The sequence below is a fragment of the Thunnus thynnus genome, chromosome 21, assembly GCF_963924715.1.
Source record: "Thunnus thynnus chromosome 21, fThuThy2.1, whole genome shotgun sequence".
In the NCBI taxonomy this organism is placed as follows: Eukaryota; Metazoa; Chordata; class Actinopteri; order Scombriformes; family Scombridae; genus Thunnus; species Thunnus thynnus.
The window spans coordinates 20,233,804-20,254,642 of NC_089537.1; the positions used below are offsets into that span (position 1 = coordinate 20,233,804).

Consider the following 20,839-nt stretch of genomic DNA (forward strand, 5'->3'; position numbering starts at 1 on the left):
CCCTGACCAGCTCTCCAGAGCCGGGTGCATCACTCAGGACAGGTCATGGCCCCAAAGGACGCACCAGCAATTACTGGTCGAGCTCTTTCTCTCTGCTCCATACTGTCTTAAAACCATCCCATTGCTTGATCTGCTCCTGAATCCAAAGATGGAGAGGTGACAGTGAGGAATCTGGTGGAGAGCAGACTGTAGGATGCAGCACAACTGCACAGTTTTATTAAGAGAAAGAGAAAATGAAAAATATAGCAATGTAGCGTTCAGTCACGCTGCCTTGCTACTTAGTGGAAAAAACAGCTCACTGCTGGATACATTACATCATTTTGATAATACCTGTGCAACCCAAATGTTACTGGGGAATGTAATTAAACTAATCACATACTCCCCAACACTGTGCAAACAATCTTCAGTTCACACAGACAAATGCACAACAAGGCAGCAAACACGCCAGATATTCTGAGGAAGAATATTGCCTGTATATTGAAACACACTTCCTTGCAGCGCTTATCTAAACATGTCCTGTCTTTTTAATTGTGCAGTTTGCCATGTTGGATATAAACACTCCTGAGCAGTGCCAAAATTTAGCTTCAGGGAATTGGTCCCCAAAGTGGGGGGAGTGCAATGGAAACAAAAGCAGAACCTGTGACAATGGTTACAATGGCTTTTAGATATGGGTCGTTGGGTTCCTGTAGTGGAAAAGGTCTACCTGACAGGAAAGATGGCAATGATAGTAGTGTGTTTTCTGAACGTGAACTGACTGACCATGTTAGGATTTAAGGGAAGTGTCTTCAAACCAGCTCGGCTGACCTGAGGTGAACTCCGTTCAGTATCCATCTGTCATTTATGGCAGGATGACTGTCGCCTAAGTGGGTCTGCCCCCATTCGCCAAAAGCTACTCTCAGAAATCCCGAGCACCGAGGCTGCAGGATTGACTCGGATCAAGTGTGCTGACAGGGAAATGAAGAGGGGACTCCAGCTAAGCAGTAGATGGACCCACTGGATGGCATTTAGCGTCTACCTTTCTATTGCATTATTCACCACTCCATGATGTTATCCCGACTTCATCTGCTGTTTTCTTTTAAAAGTTCTGTTGTCGCGTTTGTGGCAAGTGACTGTCTGGAATGACACAGAAAAGGCAGAAGAGTCAGAATGAAACAACATGGCTCTGTACTGTTTTGGCTTCAGTACAACTCTGTTAAAAGAATGTATATTCAACACACCCAGAGCCTGTTTGCTGAGATAATTAAATTCTCAAAGGATGCGAGGAGACGCAACACGTAAATTAATTTGAGCTGCAGCAACAGACAGGATTTATGCCGCTTTGGCGGGAGCATTCACTTCCAGAACAAATAAATGGGATGTTTTTGAAATTAATTACTGTTCCAGTGCGCCATTAAAGAGTATCAGTTATCAGATGACTTTGAAATACACACTTGGCTCTTTTGATGTGTTAATGATGACAAAGTAAATCATCTTCCCTACCATGGAGGAGTTAGAGAGACAGAAATAGAAAGATGAAAAAGCAAAGAGCATCAATGAGTAAAAAACTAAGGAAATGAAAAGACATGTAGAGGAATAAATGGCAGGAAGTAACAGTCCAAGCTCATAGAATAATGTCTATTTTATATCAAACCCATTAACATGAAGGTTAAGGCCTTCATGGCTCAGACACTAAAACATTTCTGTTCCTGTTTTTATTCCCTATTCACCATCCCTGAGAAGGTTTCAAGTGGAGGTTCAGATTCTGCTTTAGGCTCGTTCAGTCTACTCTAAAAAATACAAGCTTCATTCACTTCAAATGAAGCACCATTCCTCTGAATGTAGGCCAGAATTACAGCAGATATGACTGATTGTGTTTCGGTCTCTCCTCTGTGGTAATGTAGGGCTGGATTTAATAGCCTGGCTGTTAATCCATGTCAAGGAAGGCAGAAAAGGCCCATTTGACATGGGCTAACTTCCCTCTGTAATTAGAAAACCTCATTAAGTTCATTAAGTCATTCCTTGTGTTGGGGGATTTGTTTTACATGCGCCGCCAGCAGACTCAGGCCACCACCACCAGAATGTAGGCTAACAAAGGCTGCAATCAATGGATACAGTACTGTGGTGAAAACATTTGGGCTGACAAAAAAGCATAAGGAAAAACCTGTTAGAGACATTTAAATGTTAAGGAACAACTAAAAATCACCTGAAATGTTGGGGAACACTTTAAAAAAAATAGATTCTGATGGTTGTAGCACACCACTGTGTTACACTTTTGACCAACTTTCTTTACTTATGAGGGTCCTTGGCTCCAGCTATCAGTCTAACAATGCTAGAAAGGGGGGAGTGGAATTATGGTAGCATAGTTTTGATGGGGAAGTGTGACACATTTCTGAAAGGCTCTTTGTCTTCTATTTAGGCTCTTTGTCTTCTATTTATCAGAGGCCTTGAGCACACAGAGGTGGGGAATACCTTGTGCGGCTTCAGGGAGTGACACAGTAACAGATGACTAGACGCCACCACTAGAGGACTTCTGTTTTTTTGTTGTTTTTTTCCCCAGTTTTGGCTCCCGGACCCAATGATTCCAATTTGGGTGTCAGTGAGAGCAGCGATTCATCATTGGCTGGATTACTTAGTGGGCCGAGAGCAGAGGGCTATTCATCTCTGCAGCTGACACAACCCCGGCCAGAGAGACGCCATGCTGCCAGCACTACCACTGCTGCTGATGTAGCTGCTGCAAAACAAAGTCCTAGAAACACATTCACATGGACGTGAATATACTCCATCACAGATGCAGAATCACCAGAGAGTCATTATTACTGCATGGAAACATTATTTCACCTAAGACTATTTTTTTAACAAAACTAAGAGTCTACAACCATCCGAGCGGCTCTGTGAGGCTGCACTTAGGCACAATAGCACTTTCACCATTAGTACCACAATGCTAATGCTAGCCATAAACCAAATACCTGCAAATTGAAATTTTGACTTGATGATGGAACTGGAGGAAAAGTCAAAGTCTCACCAAAGGTATTACAGTTTGTTCTGAGGGGGACATGAATGTCTACGCCAAACATCATGACAATCCATCCAATACCTGTCAAGAAGTTTCACAAAAAACCACAACTACCAACCTAATGGTGGTGCTACAGGAAAGGTGTGGGATTCACCAAAGTCAGTAGGATTCATCTTCTGGCCAGCATGAATGCCTGTAAAAACTTTCATAGCAATCCATTTAATAGTTGCTGAGATATTTCAGTCTGGACCAAAGTGGTGGACCAACCAACTTTGCCATCCACAAAGCTGCTAGCATGGCTAAAAATGCTATCTTTGATGTCAAAGGTTGTAAAGGAAAAGGAGATGCTGTGTGCACACTGAAATGTCCAAGCTCCAAAACCAGGATGTGAGGGCAATACTTCATCTGAGTACAAGATAAGTATACGAGTATATGATAAGATACTTCTGTTGCAATACAATATAAGTTCTGAAAAAACAATTATACAAAGATAACTTTCTTTCTCTGATTAATTATTTCTCTAATGATCAGACTTGTCCATGGATTTAAAATTACATGGTTACATAAATTTCTCTTTATTTTCCAAACTATACCTTTAATTTTTTACATGATTTCATGCTTTCCTCACCTCTTTTATCTGGTCTAATAAAGCACATCGGTTGAGTAGAGCTCTTTTTCAAAATGTAAGAACAGAACAAAGTCTTAAATTTCCAAGTTTAGAACTGCATTATTATGCCTCACAGATGTTTTATATAGATCGTATAGTCAATAACACAGCTGAAGAACCCTGGATAAATATTGAAAGCAAATAATTAAAGGCTAAAAACCTATTTACATCTCTGTTTACAAAACACAATATAAAAGTATCTAACTTTGTTATAAACAGCGCATTAAAATCATGGAACAAAATTGAAAAATATTAGGAGTGCAATTTAGTATCCCCAGGAGCACACAGATTTGGAATAATCCATCAATAAAAATCCAAAATGTGGAGCTTAACTGGGGCACTTGGAGTACAAGGGGGATTAAACATTTATCAGATATAATTATGCATAATAGGGTTCAATCATTTACAGAACTGCAGAATAAATTCACATTAACAAATCAAGAATTTTTAGATATTTACAGCTTAAAAACTGGATTATTCAAAATTTCAATTTACACTACGATTTGGTGCCAGGACTTTTTGAGGAAGTTCTGTTTAAAGAAGGAAAAAATTAAATGGCTAAATATACGACATGCTGCTGAACAATCTTAACATTACTGCAAAAGTTGTCTGATGAATGGAATAAAAGCCTTCATTTTAAAGAAGCCAACACAAAAATGGAAGAAATGCTTCTATCTCACTAACAGCATCACCACTAATGAAAATCTACAGTTAATGCAATACAATTGATAACAAGGATATACTACACTAGAGATGAAATTCATAAGTTTTATCCAGATTCCTCTGATCGGTGTGTGAAGTGTGGCTCTCACGACTCCCTTATACATTCATTCTGGTTTTCTACAAAAGTGAACAAAATGTGAAATCCAATAATGGATGTATATTACTTGTAAAAACAAAACAAGACAAAACAAACAAACAAAAAAAGACATTGAAAAATTCAATTCTCAGCTGTGTATTTTGTCAGAATGCTGAAAAAATAAAGAGATCCTACGGGACGGTAGATTATGTTTTCCTTTCTTGTTTATATGAAGCTCATTCTAAAACAGTGGAAAAAGGGTGGCCGCTACTTTACAGATTTGGATAGAATTGATGAGATATTATTTGACCATATAAAAGACATTACATTGTCTGAAGATAGCAATAAAACGAAGCAATTCAGTGACGTATGGAAGTACATTTATGATGCCCTATAAGACTTAAAAAAGAACTTGTGGCATGGCTGGGAAGGGAAGAGGCGACTCTGGCGGAGACCACAGGACAGAGAATTAATGTCAGGTGTGTGTGTGTGTTTATTATGTTTGCAGAGGGTGGGGTGTCGGGATGAGAGGTATATGTGTTACATGTAAGATGAATGAATGTGATAATACCTGGAAATATGAATGTTCATGTGTCTTCTGTCTTATGTGAATGTAGTAATGTTTCATGTCAGCCTGACACCATCCTAGGATAGTATATACTATCTAATACATCAAGGTATTATATATATATATATATGTTGGTTAGTAAGAGACTGTAAGCAAAATCACATGGTGGAAAGTATGAAATTAAATAAACATAATTATAAAAAAAAGAAAAAACGAAATGTCCAAGCTCCAAAGTTTTTATTAATGCAACATTTTGACCTGATGTCATTGGTTGCACCGCTTTAAATAATCCCAAAACATTTTAATATACAGCCTAAGACAGAAAGAAAAGAAAAAAGATGCCATTACACACATAACGGGTATGTAGTGTATGTAAGGTCAAGCATACGCGCTTGTGTGAAAACACACCTATACACACAAAATACAGCTCTGTACTGGAACTAAACAGTCAACCTTCTCTCCACTCCACACACACAAACACACACACACACACACACATTCCCCCCTGCCAGGCCTAAACACCACCATGTGCTGATAAGACAGTGGAACCACTTGCTTCCCTGCAGGTGAAAAACAAGCTGGACATCCACATACTGCGCCTCACACAGTGGGCTGCATTTATAACACACCTCTGTGGCATCAACATAAATCTACAGTATGTGCTCGTCCAGGATACTCATGATTTAATGCCCTGGAATGAATGTCAAGAGCCTCTATTCATTTTAGGGGTAACAATAGAATGAATCGCATATGCACAGGGACGAATAACAGGGTTAGTTCAAAATGGTAAATGGGGCACCTCGAGGTAAAATAGAACATTTCTCCATCTCATAGCAGCACACTTTTACTTCAGTCAAGAGCCAGATAAAAAAAGAAGAGAACAAAAGGCAAAGGGCACATATTTTTTGAGCCAAGTTACCAAAGGTATGTGTGTGTGCAGTATGTGCCTGCATACACATAATCTTTTTTTCTTGTCTTTGTCTTGTTTTGTTTCTTTTATTTCACTGTCCACAGAGGCAGCTCTCGTGCAAAAGCACCAAAGTGCTCCTCCGCTTCTAACACTGGTCACCCCCACACATCGGACAACAAAGCTGTCTACACGTCATTTGTCCACTGCGCAGCCTCAGCAAATTCACACACATCCCCATGAGGGCCGGCACTGACAACCGTGCACGCCGTGAGCGAGTATGACGACTCAGGGAAATGGACTTCAGAGTCATGCCCAGCCATCTGAAATGCCACAACTAAATTATCAGCTATCACTGAGGAGGGAGAAACACAGAGAGAGAGAGAGAGACACACAGATGGAGAAAGGAGAGATTCCATCTAGAGTCCGCTTATTCTTGTGAGTCGCATCAAAAGGAAAAGTAATTAAGTCGTCTGAGGATGTTATTGGAAACGAGAATTCTATCAGTGAGGCTGTGGGCTTGTGATGCCTGCAGCTTATCCAGCCTGTGTGTGTGTGTGTGTGTGTGTATTTCTGTGGCTGACATGCTGCCGTGCAGTGGAAGATGAGACCTCTGTTGTGCGTTTGTAGCAGGCGCAGCCAGCCGCTCCTCATTAACCTTTTGGGAGATAAGCCTGTTTTAAGTCCATGTTTGAACAGCCTGTGTGAAGTATCTCACACTGATATGTGGCTAGCCAACCACCCAAACCGTCCTTCCCTCCCCTTTCACATTCAATATTCCACTTCCCTCACCTCCGCCAGATTACCAGAATTAAATTTCAATTTTAATCACAGGCCTGCAAATCTCCATGAATCTAGCACCTGAGCCACCCTTAATTACGGAACAAGCATTCTGGGGCAGCGCGCTGCCATGGCCCGCTAACAAGGTTAAAAGGTGCAAAGTGTGTGTAATGGAAAGCAGAGGAACTCACTGAGCAATTGTTAACACCATGTTAGCTACTCCACTTCTTTGTCTCTTGCCATGTTCCCTTTCTATTTTCTCAGCTAGTGAATACACAGAGCACCTTGTTAGAGGCGCTAGGCTAGAAGTAATGTAATTTAGCTAAGTGGTGATTGTGGAGGTGCCAGATGCGTGTTTGCAATGGATGGTGTCGGCAGCGGTGATGGAGCAGGCATACAGAAGCAAAGCTGTTACATTATCTGCTGCTCACTGGAGTGCTGTAGACAGGATGTGATAACTGGCAAAGAGGTGGAGTCTGTTTTCTAGAGGGACCGGTTCTTTTATCTCTTTTCAAAACATTCAAAACTGCCTAAACATAACTTGAAAAGTATATTTACAGTGATACATATGGTGTACTAAACACTATATATATATTTTTAAATAACTGACAGTCATTATATACAGTATCATGCAATCATCTGCAGAGATGCTTTAACTCCAGTATAATTAAAAGTGTTTCTCTGATCTTCCTAGAATGATGCCTCACTGTAGGTGCTACTCAGTCCCTGAGAAAATACCACCTTAAAGGTATAGTCCTTAAGATTTTCTTGTACTCAGATTCCATTTTTGATCACATTACTAGTCCAGCATTTTTCTGCAATTGCCATTCAGTGTATTTTCTTTCTGTAGTCACCTCTATGTATAGTAGTTTCATTGTTAGTAGCAGAGTCTACCATTCCCATGCTGGATTCAATTTGCCTTCGCATGCTTTAAGGAAACTAATCATGATCCAACATTACTGGTTTTATTTTATCCAATCAATATCAACCTCATTGTTCAGTGTTCACTTCATTTATGACAACTTCCACACATATATGAAGGGATTTGAGGTTCCACCTGCAAGGACTACAACATTTATCAATTCATCCATATTTATCTATTTACCTGTAAAACACACTTTAATTAGAGATTATTAATTAGAAAATGTGCATTAATAGAAATGTACAGTGTGTATTTGTCCCCTTGAATACTCAGAAATGACCTTCACAGTTTAAGTCTGTGTGCTGGTTTCATGACTTTTGATACACGAGGTGATCTGACAGGTTCCAGCCTATCGAGGGAATCATCACTGAGTCTGCGCTGTCACAAAATGAGACAGAGAAACCAGTGAATCCCACATACGCTCAAGTCTTTGTTTTACAATTTGTAAGCCGCGGGCTGTGAATTAAAGCGGGACAATGTAATGCAGTCCATAATACAATTATGCGTGAGAGGACTGCATGTAGGAATTGTGAAAAGGGTTTTGTGACAGGATTTCATGAGTGCGAAAAACGACTTTAATTAAGCAGTGGTGTATAATAGGAGTCTTTGAGCTTTCTACTGTGTGAAATTGTATGCCAATTAGATAATCATCTGTGAAAACGTTGGACATGAAAGATAATTCCATGATAACAGTATGATTATACACAAATGCAGCATCACAGTAATTATGCATGTCATTCATTTTGTGCAAAATCTGTGTGATTATTATATTATCATTGCACTAAAATACTCCCTTCACCCACATATTGTGTCCCAATAAAAACAAAGTATAAAAAAAGGCTATTAAATTTGCTTTGTGATTACTGTATTGTTTATATGTCTCTCCTTTGCCTTATATATATAAATAAATAAATTAGAAAGAGACTAATTTACACAAGTTTCATCCTGACAGCTGGCCAACTAATATTGCATAGCCGCCTTGTTTTGTTTACACACTGGCTTGATTTTGATCACTGGTCTGCTCAGCTTTCCAGATGTCTCACCCACATGTGTGTCTGCCATATTTGAATGCTGAGGCCGTGGTCACCAAACAAGCCTCCGCTACACTTCATGTTCCAGATCAATCCAAGTGCCTGACTGTCTGTCTCTCTGGGAAGCTGCAAAGTAGATCTGAACGTGTATTATCTTTCTAGGATATGTTTGATTTTCTTTCACACGTATGCCCAGAGAATAATCAACAGAGCGTGCACGTGCAGGTGTGTGTATATATTTTGTGTGAGTGTGTGTAAGTTGTCAGATAGCATTGGGGGGAGCAGCTGTTCTCCCTCCCCTCCTCTGCCACTGATTTAACATATGGCTAACCTTTTGGAGATAGCGCCGCTGTTTACTTTCCTGCTCTGCACTGATAACATCCCAAATCATTACCCAAAACCTGTGTCAGGCTAAGCTCTTAGAAATGGACCCAGCCACAGTAAATTGGTACTTCACTCATGTCTATGGGAGGAAACAAAAAAATGGAAACCATTTTTTTTTTTTTTGTATCTGGTTGAGAGGCAGGTTGGTTCTGTTTTGGGCATCAGGCAAACTTAACCCTCTGCATCACCAAGATTAGCCAATTTATACCCCATGTCTTAAAATTTTAAGAAAGCAGACCAACCGAAGGGTTTTGTGACAGTAAATATGTAATTTTAGTATAAATATGGAAGCAAAACTACTATTAAATCCATTTGCTGATTGTAAAATGTCAAGAAAACAATCTGTATATTGATGCAATGTCATCTGGTAACCATGGTAACGTGTATAGGCATCAGTAAAAAAGGAGCAAAACTCAGTGAAATGGAAATTAGAGTATCTTTAGCTTCAGTAATGTGACGTATTTCTGCGGTGTTTGTTCATCCTACAGATGTGATTGGATCACTCAAAAATGGGCGTGGTTTAGAAAATATATGTTATGGAGGACTGTTGGCCTCCACTCACAACTTCCACACTCACTTTGTTAGATCAGGAGGAGGTGAATAAATGTAAAATGAATATATTAGACCTCAGCCACGCTCTTTAGAAATGTAATTCAGTCAGTTGAAATCCAAACACGCTCCTACTACTAAGATATTACGCTGCTAGTTACTCATGAGCTAACGGGCAAGTGTGGTTTTACAAGCTAGTTGCCCCAAATTACATTTGATTGAATACATTTATATCACTGCACCTGAGTTCAAGATGAATCATCAAAATATTTTTATGTTTTACAGGAAAAGAGAGGGATTTTGATATAAAAATACTCAAATAATGCATAATTAGCATAAGAGATAAATGAGTCGGCTCATAATTTGGATTAATTACAACCTCACTGTGTCTTTAAAAAGAGTATGTTGAGCTTGTGTTCTGCTCTGTGTATGTAAGCAGTTCCTCATCAAGTAAAATGTAGCGAGCGCACAGTAACAAGCCTTCAAAATATTACGTTACAAGATGCCTCTTTTTATCGCTGGTATTCCTACCTGTTCATCACTACTTATGATAAACTGTCTATACTATTATATATACTATTATATACACATTTATTCAGTCAAGTGCTGCATGACCTGCTGTCAGTCACTGGATTTTGATTTCCCCATGTGGGTCCATGTAGCGCTGATGATGTGGGTTGACATCACCAAAACTGTCCAATGAATGAGCTACTTTTCAGTCCATGTGACTTCATGGTTACAGCTCTTTGTTCACTGGAGAAAAGCCAGTGTGAACAGGAACCAGAGCAGAACTAAAAGAAAACAATATATCATTTTTTTCTTGGTCCGGACCAAATGAAAACATACTTCACCCTCTCTCTATACTTATATCTGTACGTTTTCTGACATGCTGGGTTTATATAATCAACTCCACTTATTGTCATAGATTTTTCAGCATCAAATCAACTGCATAAAGTATCCTCTGAAATGTTCTTTAGCATAAACACATAGTTATACAAGTGTTTTCTTTAGTTTTTGACCGTGTCAGAGCAAAGCATGATCTAGTAGTTGTTTGTTGTGGTGAAGCTTCTGGAGTTACACACGTCGCTAATGCCAAGGGACTCTTGCCTCTCTGCTTCCTAACAACATTAAATGAATGGTCCACTTAGAATTAATGACTTCCTCACTCTGGACAAATTTGTTTGTGTTAGGCTAACGACCAATCCTCTCTGAGAACCAGGCCAACATTTAAGTTGAGCTGCGATTGGTTCTGCCGCTGTTTGAGACCTTTATTGATGGTGCACGAACACACGGAGAGACACTCAAAAATAGGTGCACGCACACGTACACACACAAACACACACACACACACACACACACACACACACACACACACACACACACACACACACACACCTTGAAATCAACACCTTCCCTCTGTTTCACAGTCAAGCAGGGGCAGCGAATCGCACGGCTCCCCAGACAATATTATCTCATATGCACAGACAAATTACCTCTTTGTTTTAAGGACATGAGTATTTCTCAAAAAGGAAAGAAAAAAAAACACACTCACACATTATGAAAATCCCCCCATAAATAGGAAAAAGAAAGCACTCAAAGGGAAGCTAAAGTGGCACTTATGGATACTGTTAGCGTTTGCTCGCGCAAAAGAAATTCTCCTATTAAATGGGTCTCTCTCTCTCTCTCTCTCTGTCTCTTGCCTGGCTCGCTGCAGAACAGATCAAATGAAGGTTACGCTGTCCTCTCTCATGGCCTACATCCTGATGCCAGAGCTAATTGCATAATTTGTTTCAGAATTAACAGCTAATAGCAGTCTCTTCTAGGCTAAAGCCAACCCCCTCCCTCCTTCCACACTCACTAGTTTTTTTTTTTTTCCCAACCTCTCATCCCATTATGCCTATATTTGCAGAAGCTTAAGACAATATAGAGAAAAATCATACTGGAGTAAATTACTTGCATACCCAAGAAGACAGTGTGGTGATGAATTACAGGCTAATTCCCCAACTTGGCCCTTGCTTATTGAATCTAATGGCATTGTTAAAATCTACAATAGATATTTCTCACTAGATTGACTTAAATAAGACATTTCTAATGACAAACCTGGTCATTTTGAAAGATTCATGAGCTACATTTGAGCTGTCAAAAACATGAATAACAGTCACTCCTCGCTGCAAGGAGGGTGATATTGTTCTAATTCTGATGAGCTGGTGTGATATATGCATAAAACAAGCCCACCTCTATGCATGTGGAGGGAGACCAGCCTGCTAACAGAGGAGGGAGGACGCGAGAAGCAGAGAAAAGACGGATGAGCTCCAAAGGTGGCCACTATAAGTCAGTGCCCCCTCGCACCAGGCAATAACCTTCTCTCCTCTCCATGTAATAACCAGCCTGAATTTCAAAACTAAACCAAACAGGAAGAGGAGCGAGGGAGAAAAGAGAGAGAGAGAGAGACAGAGACACTGCAAAACAAAGAGACTCTGGATTCAATCAATACCGCCATCCAGCTGTCAATCATTGGCTATATTAACCCGCGGATGGAGGGTGTGAATGTTTTATCTTTTTATCTGTCCTGTACACATCTGCAACCAGTTCTGTCTTATAGCATGGAAATAAGGCTGTCAGGAAGTGAAGCAAAATGTGTTATTTGGCTGTGGTCAAGTTCTGATCACTGCAAGAACAAATATTTCACCAAGAAGTTGTTCCAATCAATAAATCTGTGAGTGGTGTTGTTTTTCTGTGGTTAGACACCCCCCTCACCCTCCGCTGTCTGTGTGTGCCTGTTGTACAAAAACAACACGTTCACGTCACGGAAAAGCTACAATGCAACCTCTTCACATTTTTCTAATTAAAGGTCACTTTAACTTAAAACATTAAAACTGGTGATGCCATGGCATGTAGTGAATGAGTTTACTCGCCTCCATATGTCTTTGGGAAAAAAAAAAACACATTTGATTGCTAAGTCACAAGGGTCGCCATGGTGAAAATGTTAATATTTTCTCCTAATCACATGACTTGACCCGGGTAGCCAATGATCTGTATCTGGCTCTCGCTCATTCTTGATGTACTACAGCTTGCAAACAGAGCCCGAGGCACAAAAATCTTAATTAAGGTCCTTCCCAATGCGCAACCTTCAGACGATGTCGCCGAAACAAAGGGGGAGAAATAATAGAAAAGAAACACTTTTTTTTTCCTCACTCTCCTCTTTTACCATTTAGGAAATAACAGCCACTCATTGAAAACTCTTCAAACCTTTGCCTGCATTTGGAATTTGATTGTAACCTCAGGTTGCCTTTTCTATTATAGTGGGAAATAATGTTACAACACACAGTACCAGTTTTTAAATTGGAATTTGACAGCTCTACCAAGCAGGGATGTGAAAAAAACATGACTCAATATAATGCATATTCACAGAGAGGCTTTCACACTTTTTTGGGGGGTTTCACTCCTTATGTGAAAAGCACTGTTATTGCCTTTTTCCGTCAGTGGAGAGCAGTCTTAAAGGATAGGTTAACAATTTTTCCAAGTCAGTCCTAAAGCAACAGTCAGGTGCACAAATGAACATTGATACATGTTTTTCTTGCCATAATCATTCCTCCTGTTCATATTGGCTATTAAAAAATCTCTTCAAAATGTGCTTTCAATGTAAACGATGGGGGACAAAATCTACAGTCCCCCTTCTGTTCAAAAATGTATTTAAAAGTTTATTTTAAAATAATGAGGCTTCAGTTGTCCAAATTAGTCAAATCAAGTCAGTTGAACAGGAAAACACTGTCTGTCAAAACACAAAGACAGAATTTTCTACTAAAATACTGTAACTGTGGAAGATATCCACTTTATTTGACTTAGTCAGATGGCTGAAATCTCATATTATCTTAAGATAAACTTACAAATTTCTTTTTTGCTCAAAACGAGGACTGGATTTTGTACCCCATCGAGTGCATTTTAAGCGCATTGGGAGGGGATCTTCTAATGGTCATTATGAACAGGAGGAATGATTACAGTGTGCGAAACCTGTTTCAGTGTTCATGTGGGCACCTGACTGTTGTTTTCAGACAGACTTGGAAAAACTATGAGCCTGTTCTTCAGTCATTTTTTTCTTCACATGAGTCATCTCATGCCATTATCATTAAACCACTGTATGAACAGAGTGTGTATTATGACTTGGCTCTATGTTTCTTTTATAGTTCCGGTATCAGTAAAGAGGCCGTCAAACTTTCACTGTAGTTGCACTGATTTACTGTACAGTATGTTACTGGAATCATCCAATTGTAACCCTTCAATAGTGGGTGTAAAGTGTGCTGGCCAGTGCCTGTTATTGGATGTGTGTGTGTGTGTGTGTGTGTGTGTGTGTGTGCATGTGTGAACGAGTGGGTGTCATAATTCTTTCACTTTCAGCAGTGCCCCCTGTAAGCCCCCCACAGCCGGAGCAATATCAGCAGCACCAGAGACAGCATGTGACCCAGCTTTACTCATCTCAGCTAAACCCATCTCTGCCACACACGCACACGCAAGCAGGCAAACACACACACACACGCACGTACACACCAACACAGGCACACATATACTGTTGAAAAGCACACAAGCTGAAAGGAGAGAGCTAATAACAGTCTTACCTGCTTCACAGAGTCAGCAACAGCACCGAGAGCGAGACAGAGGAGAGAAACAAAAGAAGTTGATATGAATGTCAGCAAGGGGAAAAAACAACAACATTGCTTTTATGAGCCCATCACAAGAACAGATAAACATGACTAAGTATAATCATCAGGAAATTACATTCAGTATATACACTACATGTAGGCTTTTTAAACATTGTTATATTCGTGTCTAATTAATCATTGTTCAGTTAACATGATTTAATTAGTGTAAACAAATGAAACCATGGTTGAGATGAATATAGCCTTTATCTTATGCCAGTTGTATTGTTGGAGCTGCTGTGTCCAATTTAAGAGCACAACACATCCTGTTGTAGAAGATCTTTAACTAAGAGTTTTGGCTTCAGTGATTTTTTCAATTGAGGTTGACAATAAAAAACACAATGTAAAGGGCAGGACACGGTTTTCAGTTTTACGCTTATTTTGTTTCTTAATTGGCGTTGGATGTCTGTACGCGAAATATGCACCGACAGCCTGCAGCCAGTTAGCTTAGCCTAGCACAAAGACTGGAAACAGGGTGAAACAGTTAGCAGTGACTTCCTGGTTGGCTAGCAAGAAAAAGTCTGGCACATAACACCCTTTAAAACCAAAACCTATCGATCTTACACTTCAAATTTTGTACATGTTAAACAAATTAGGTAAAATATGTTAATTAGTTAGCTTCAGAGATGCTGGGAGGTGAGTTTTGTTATCTTCAGACAGAGTTTCCCCTTGTTTCTGGCCGTTGTGCTAAGCTAAGCTAACCAGCTCCTGGCTGTAGCTTCATATGTAGCGTACAAACATGAGAGTGGCATCAACAGTCTCATGTAGCTCTCGGTGATAAAGTGAATAAGCATATTTGTCAAATTGTCAAATTATTCATTTAAAAGGACGTTAGGAAAACACAGTCTCAAACTGAATATGTTAATAATAGCTTGAATATCTACTTGCCTCTAATAGCATTTGTATATAAAGTATGCTATGCCTTGATTATAATAATCTTGCACCTGCAATGTGGTTATAATGATGTTTATGGGCACCTTTTCATAAAGATAAAAGGTATCAATATGGCTTGGTCAGAGGACTTTATCACCTAGACCAAGTGTGTGAGTGTGAGCAGCACAGGACACAACCTCCTCTCCACCCAGTAGCCATTACTGTAAACAACACATAACTGTAAACCTGCTACACACAACAAATATTCACACTCTGGAAAGCAAGCATTAGGAACGAGGGAAAAGGGAGGAAAGACGTTAAGAAAAAGCAGGCATGCTGATTGGCTTTTTAGAGCGAGCAAAACCGGGAGATTTCAATCAAGATTTCTGACAGTCTATTAGGATTGGCATAGGTTATCATTACCTTGTGTGTCGGCATCCTAATGCATGTTTTCCTTATCGACGTTTAGCACATTGATAACGCCAGAGAACAGCAAAATGTCATTCTCTGGCTAAAGGTAGGCCTATATGTCTCTGGCAAACAATGCAGCTGTCTTTGATATAATGGGGTTTATCTTGTGGGGACATATTTAGAGCATCAACTTGGGTGAAGACTGAGGCAATTTCATCATTTTGCCTCTTTGCAAACATACTGTACCTGTCCAATGTCATAGCTAGAGTTTAGAGTCCACTGTAAGTGCTATTAGATCTGAATGATAACATTACAACAATATTTTGACAGAAACATTCTTGTCAAGCACAATTACATGGGATTAAATTATTCATCTTGTTCTTCCTAAATTGCTCGGCATCCTCAATTGTCATTGGCTGCACCCAATACCATGAATCACTACAATTATCAATTGATGGATCTGTCTGGGCAGAAGCAAAGTCAGTCTCCTGTTAAGACATTTCAAGACTCCAAACTATGCTAGCTCTTTACATTTTGATGTCCTTAAGTGGCAGTAGAGAGATGTATTTGGGGCTGTTTAATTTAGTGGGGATTTAGATTTTAAAAACCTAGAGCCACTTTAATCAGACATTGGTGTCACATATCTACGATTTATCTGCATTCAATTATTAATCTGCACTCCACAATGCTAACCCAACCTGAACTTTTTAATATCTCCAGATGACATCTCCGCCAAGCCTTCCAGCCTCTCGGCAAAGAGAGCTACTTAGCATTCAACCTCTCCAAGTACTGTATTCAAGGAACATGAGCAAACAGACAAATGGATGAAAAGATACCAGACTCGGAAACGATCTAAGGATGTGTACCTACAGATATGCAAATAGAGATGAGAGGGGAAATGGGAGGGAAGAGGGGAGGGACTGACATAGAGACAAAAAGACAGAAAGAGAGAGCGACAAAGCGAGAGTAGGCGAGAACATGCCACAAGACACCGGGAAACTAAGCGGGTTTCTTGGCTGAGGCCACACACTCACTCGCACAGAAACAGTGGTGTGTGTTGTGAAGCTGAGCAGCCGTTTGCTGGCAGGCTCCTCTCTTGTCTGTCACACGGATCATCCAGCTCTGGCCAGATGTAGACTACATCTGTACTAACATAGGGTTGTAAAACGGTACTGTACATGCCAAAAGTTTGATTTCTCACACACTCCAGACCTCACAATACACACACATCTTGTATGTGCACACATTGCAATCACTACAGGGAAACTTAAATTGTGATGCATGTTGTTGAGCCAGGATCTTAAACCTCTGGCATGCAAAGAAATTAGCTTATAAATTACCTTTTTCAAAACAGTAATTTTTAATCACTGATTGTTTTTGCCTTTATATGTAGTGGTATTAGTCATACTGGCAACACTGTCCTGGACTTTAAAGTGGAAATTTAGTTTCTCAGGGTCTGAATATAGTTTCAGAAGATTTTCCATCCCAAAAAACAACAAAAATCTATGATATACTGAATGTGACTCATAATTTTGGGGGATTTTCAGCAACAAAAATAATAAAATATTCAATCAGCAGAATATCTCATTTTTAGTAGCTTCAATTCACTGAATATATCAGTATTGACTCTCAGTAACCCATTTCTATCTTGCCCTATAATGCACATTGTCAAAAAGAGTAACAGTGTCGCATCATTTCATGCTATTGTCCTCCTTTCGCTCACAGAGTTGCCAGCTTATCTCCGCGGTGAAACTGGAGCTCCTGGAGTCAGTACTGAGAATCCGATACACAGACCATTACTACACAGATTTTGCAGTGTTGTAGTGCATAACTCTCATGATTTGATTGGCAGGCCAAGCCAGACAGCAACATGGTGCTATAATTACTGATGGTGAGGCTGTATGTGCAAAACAAACACGAGTCGACACAGAAATCTACGTCTAGCCGAGCTGTGCCATTCATCTCTACAGAGGAAACATCCTCAGAGTTGTGCTAACATCATTCAATCATGGAGGTAATTGATGTATTTTTTTTTTGCAGCTAAAAGCAAGCTCCAAGGGAAGGGGCTTTTGTCAATGTGCCTTTTTCCCTCCTCACTGTTGCTTTTTCCCTCTCACCACCTGCCACATGTTGCTCCGGCAGACAATCGGCTGCACAGACGAGGGGAAGAAAGCAACGAGAGGAAAGTAAGAGAAACGGAGAGATGCGATGAGAGAGGCAAGGCACTGGGAGAAACTCAGGAAAAACAAACGGAGAGAGAAGGAGAGACAGCGAGATGATTGAAGGCAGAGAAACTGGAGTTAAAGTGGAGGAGGAGGAGGAGTGAAGGAATAAGTAATATACAACCGAACAGAGCAAAACACACGCGGCTGAATGTGTGACAGAGTCGTGCTGGCAGCCATCCATCCACCACAGTGAGGCTGACACTAACACGCGTGTCAAGCAATTAAGACCCAGCCACGGTGGAGACACCATAAATCATCAGCGGACGTATGAAACACTCCTCTACTTCATTATGTACTTGTAAATATTGATGTGGATTTACAATGCAGTCCATGGAAAGGTCAAGGGTGGAGAAATATGACATCAACACGCCATACAGACCTAAGAAAAACACCTGCATGAAGTATATAATAAGTCACATTAAGCAACTTCCTGTTCCTTCCAATTAATCTACAGGAATAACCTTACTCTATGATAAAGATCACTTTTATGCTGTGTCTGCTCCATTGTGGCAGTCTTTTTTTAATCAGCAGTTTCAAAATTTAGCGTAATTTTATTCAATTTTCCTTCACTAGAGGAGCTCATAATGAACAGTTGAACTGATGTTTTAGACAATATTTTGAGCATTGGACTTCTGCAAAATGCAACGTTTTGACTGTTTTATTGAACAAACTAGCTAGAATATATCTGTGGGTCTGCTGATTAATACCAATGACCCAACAATGAATTCAACCTCACCAGTTAGCGTGCTGTTGGATTTCTGCTTTTTTTCTTGTGCAACTGTGGCTCTGCTCAGTATAACTTCAATATCTGTTGACACTGTTGCAGTTCCACGATTGCAGGAATAGTTTAACATTTTGCTGAGAGTTGGATGAAAAGATTAAGTATGTAGCTATAGCTAGGAGACCATTACCATAGCTTAGCATGAATCTAGCCAGTTAGCCTGGCTCTGTCCAAAGTTAAAAATGCACCTACCAGCACATCTAAAGCTCACTAATTAACATATCGCCTTCGCCAGGCTAGCTATTTCCCTTTGGATGTAAAGCTAGGAGGCAATTAGCTTAGCCAAGCATAAAGACTGGAAGCAGGGTGAAACAGCTAGCCTGGCAAATAAGATACAGTGTGTTAACTACTGAGCTGTAGATGTGCTGGTGTAGAGTTTGTATTAACTGTGGGCTGGGCCAGGCTAGCTATTTCTCCCTGCTTCAAGTCGTCATGCTAAGCTAAGCTAATTGCCTCTTAGCTCTAGCTTTATACTTAACAAACAGATATTAGTACATTAGTACATTAGAGTGGTCTCAAGCTTCTCATCTAATGCCGGCCTTACACCAAACGACTTTTTAAGCGATTTCACTGTTTCAGACAAATTTCCAACAACGGAATAAAATCATGAGAGTTTTGCTAGAGTTGTGGCGCACTCCCATCATCTTGATCGTTTGGTGTAAGGTATTCATAAAACTCACTCCAAGCTGTTTGATTTTATCAGAATGATAAAATGTGTTTGATTTTATTGTCATTATGTTTGCTTTTATCATTCCAAACAAATACCTGTTTAATATTATCTAACGTTTTTAGTCTTGGCTTATGCAAATAGTGAAGTTCAGTGATGTGAACATTGTCAACAACCAATAGGTGTGCTGTCTCCAGCACCAAACAGGAAGGAGAAAACTGGGTAGATAGTAAACATGGCGGGGACTCTGTGGAGGTGCAAGAACATGAACAAGTCTCGGTCTTGCTCGCTCTCTTGTACTGTGGAAAAGGAGGAGAACCAGGAAGTCAACAAGAGTGCCTCTTTGACGTGTCCTCTCATTTGTACCACAATAGAGTGGAAAAGTGTCCACATTCTGCAGTGTCTCTCTTTCTTTCTTTTTGGCTGTTCTTTCAGAACAAACTACTGGGCATCTGTGGCCAAAAGCGGCTTCTGTTTCTACTCTATTGTTCAACAGTTTTTCTTCTTGTAAATTTCCACCAGGAGCAGGATGGGAAATAATCTCAAAAGGAATCTAGTTGTAGTCTTGCAAATAGTGACCCTGCGAGATCCCCAGTCTTTGCATCTGTGACTAAAAACTCAGTGACTTATGACACATTGTCTTTAGATATGAGAGGGTGTCAAACCTTAGTCTTTTCAAAGTCGTCTAGTGTATGGTAGGCATAACTCTCAGCAAAATGTCAAACTATTCCTTAAAGGGGGACTTGTAGGTTCTAAGAAATGTTCCAAAATGTAGAATTATTCCTTTAATAAAGCCTTGATTAATCTCACCAGCTTCGTTGGCTCAGTACATATTGCAGTTACTGTGTTGCTGTGATTTTACTCTGTCTTCTCTTTTGAGCAGTTGTGGGTTGTTCGTTGGTCATGTTTGGTTATGACGCTCCCATTGATACAGTAAGTAGACTGGACACCAGCTGCCACTGTTTTTCCCGTATTTCCAGTATTTATCAACCAAGTCATCTGATCTGATCAGATCTGAGGGAAATGTCTGAAGAGACCAAATTTCCCTTGTTGCACGACCTCACTAGACCAAAGACCTGGCTTCATGATATTATGTGACCAGTGATGAGAGTTGACCCATTTGTATGTTGCTGAGTGTGCCACACCAGGAGGAAGGGCCATTCTTCTGCCATCTGCTCCACACAGAGCCACAGTTGCCTGCTGCCCCCATTGATTTCAACTGGCTGGAGGTGCAACTGCTGAGCCAGTCAAGACACAAGGAGGAGCATTCAGGTCCTGCCAGCTCCGACTCTCAGCTCGGTTACACAAGCTCACTTGTACAAATTAGAGAGCCAAAAACTAGATAGATGACGGTGAAAACAAATGGAGGAATAATGAGCTGTTCAGAATGCATGATAATTGGCAATACATCTGTTTGTCATTTTGCTGAACTGTCTGCCATCATAAAAAAAAACAAAACAAAACAAAACCCAACTGACTAATTAGAAATAGGTTAGACGGTTAAATGTAAATGTGTCATTATTTTGTGAAGCCAGTGCATTCGCTAGCAAGGGCAAGCATTTCAGTGGTGGGGCCTAATTAAATCTGGG

The 20,839-nt window shown here is 40.1% G+C and overlaps 1 protein-coding gene across 8 annotated transcripts in view; it reads right to left on the reverse strand.

Annotated features, from left to right (window-relative positions):
* Positions 1-20,839, reverse strand: part of adarb2 (adenosine deaminase RNA specific B2 (inactive)) — a 376,810-nt gene that overhangs the window by 86,025 nt on the left and 269,946 nt on the right. For 2 of the 8 annotated variants that reach the window (XM_067577593.1, XM_067577594.1), the window contains 2 exons: positions 1,016-1,113; positions 2-136 (listed from right to left, as the gene is read on the reverse strand). The exons of the other annotated variants lie outside the window; for them this stretch is intronic. The gene's annotated coding sequence lies outside the window, so the exon portion shown is untranslated. The remainder of the gene's footprint in view (position 1; positions 137-1,015; positions 1,114-20,839) is intronic. 8 annotated transcript variants of the gene reach the window in all.